Here is a 2,325-nt window from a genome sequence, read left to right as displayed (position 1 = left end):
GGCCACGAATTTGATTCCCAGAACCCACACTGTATGGTTCACAAGTGACTGTAGTTCTAGCTCCAGGGGCTCAATACCTACAACTCCTGTGCAGATGTCTGCATTCTCATGTGCATACACTACACATAGACACACAGACATGATGCTTGTATCAAGGGGCCCTATTCAACAAAGAGCACCACAAAGAGAATGAAGACATATATCACAATGTTGACCCCTTTCTGTATCTTCTCTACCAGTGAGTAAACACAAGGATGTGTTCATGACAATGACAGAGAGATGAGAGTAGACACATGACCGTGACCACACACAAGTGCTTTTTTATTCTTTATGGAGTTTTTCCAACATCTCCTTGGTCACCTCAACACATTTGGTCATCTCAGAGTCAGTGGAGGTGAACACTAATAAATTACAAAGGGGATGCAGGCATGATAAATATTATAATCATTTATTATAACCAGTGGTACAATCAGCCTTTGTTCCTGTAAACCCAGTTTGGTATGCTGACATTTTGTAGTTGTGTGTATATACATGGGGTTGGGGGTTACTGCTCAAGGCTACCCTGAAGAATTATAGTCAAGTAGAATGAAGTGTTTTTTCTAGATGCATGGCTATTCTGTGTCAGGGCCAGCATTTATGGGATAAATTTATTTGATATTTACTAAACCAATACTATTCAATCCCCTGAATTATGGATAGAGTAAAATAAACTGTTTAAGGAAAACTATATGAGAGCCACACATATAGTGCATGACCATAATACCAACCCTTGAGGAGCTGAGGAAGGATCATAAGTCTGGGGCTAACCTGTGCTACACAGCAAAATCTTTCTTTCTTTTTTTTTTTTTTCAGAATAATAAACACCTTTATTACATGAGCTACTACAGATGGTTTATTTGCCTTTCCGGGCTTTGATCTTCCTCAGATAGAACTCCAGCTCCTTGCCTTCTAGCGCATAGCCATCTGCTCTGCCACACTGGCCTGGTCTTGAGGCGATACAGGCCAGAAGCTTGCCCTGCTGGAACTGCTCCTCCAGAAGACTGCTGATATTGGTGTTCTTTTTCCTTTCATCGTATTTCTTCTAAATTTTCTTTGATCGTTTTTTGTTTAATATTTCTTCCTCCTCAGGAGTCAGCTTGGCCCCCTTCTTGCGGCCCAGGGGCAGTGCATAGCGGGACTCGTACCACTGTCGGTACGGGGTGCTGTCAATGAGCACAATGCAGTTCTTAACCAGAGTCTTGGTGAGGACCAGTTCGTTATTGGATGCATTGTAGACGACATCAATGATCCTTGTCTTGCGAGTACAGCACTCAGAACCCCAGGAAACGTTCCCCACATCCAATCTTAGGGCACGGTACTTCTTATTGCCTCCTCGCACACGGACCGTGTGGATGCGACGAGGGCCAATCTTAGTGTTAGCCGCAGGCCATCCCAGCTCATATTTCCGCTTCTTGTGGTAGGGCTTTCTCTTACCCCCGGTCTTGTGGTGCTTGTGCCAGTTGTCCCGGGAGATGCCCATTGCTCGGCGCTGGCCCAGCAAACTCTTTCTTAAAACAGGAAAAGAACAAAAGAAACTGCTATGGGATAATGCTCTTGTACCCTGAAAAGATTTGTAACTCGTATTGGTTTAATAAAATGTTGATTGGATAAGCAGGAACTATAGGCAGGGCAACTAGACTAGGAAAATTCTGGGAAGAGGAAAGGCTCAGTCTGCAGTCACCACCCAGATGCAGAGGAAGCAAGATGAAAAGTGCTGCACTGAAAAAAGGTATCAAACAACATGGCTAAACATAGACAAGAATTATGGGTTAATTTAAGTTGTAAGAGCTAGTTAATAATAAACCTGAGCTAATAGGTTAAACAGTCTATAATTAATAAAAGCCTCTGTGTGTTTTGTTGGGACTGAACGACTGTGGCACCAGACAGAACAGAAACTTCCATCTACAAGAACTAAAAAAGAAAGGAATGTAAATATTATTTGAATCAAATATTCTCTAAAATGTCTTAACAGTTTGTCACCCTCACAGATTTCCTAGCTCACGAGGTTGCAAAAACTCAATTTTTAAAGATAAAAATCACTTTATTGTAATGAACTTGCAAATGCAAAAACACCACACAACTAGATTAATGTGGCCACTCAAATAAGCATTTGTTCCAGACCCATAGCTAATACATCCCAGTGACTTCTACTCAGTTAGGAAAGCCATTCAGAGGTCATGGAGCTCTACACAGAACAGCTGTTTTGAAGCCAGGGAGCTTTGGCTTGGATTTTACAACATAATCATCATTACATTTTGTGCCCCTGTCTACCACAAAGAATAAAAA

At 41.8% G+C, this 2,325-nt stretch overlaps 1 pseudogene; it reads right to left on the bottom strand.

Moving 5' to 3' along the window:
- Window positions 1-856: 856 nt before the first annotated feature.
- LOC130881946 (40S ribosomal protein S8-like) lies at window positions 857-1,519 on the bottom strand (annotated as a pseudogene).
- Window positions 1,520-2,325: the final 806 nt, after the last annotated feature.

This window comes from Chionomys nivalis, chromosome 9, assembly GCF_950005125.1.
Source record: "Chionomys nivalis chromosome 9, mChiNiv1.1, whole genome shotgun sequence".
NCBI lineage: Eukaryota > Metazoa > Chordata > Mammalia > Rodentia > Cricetidae > Chionomys > Chionomys nivalis.
This window is presented reverse-complemented; position numbering and strand designations above follow the sequence as displayed.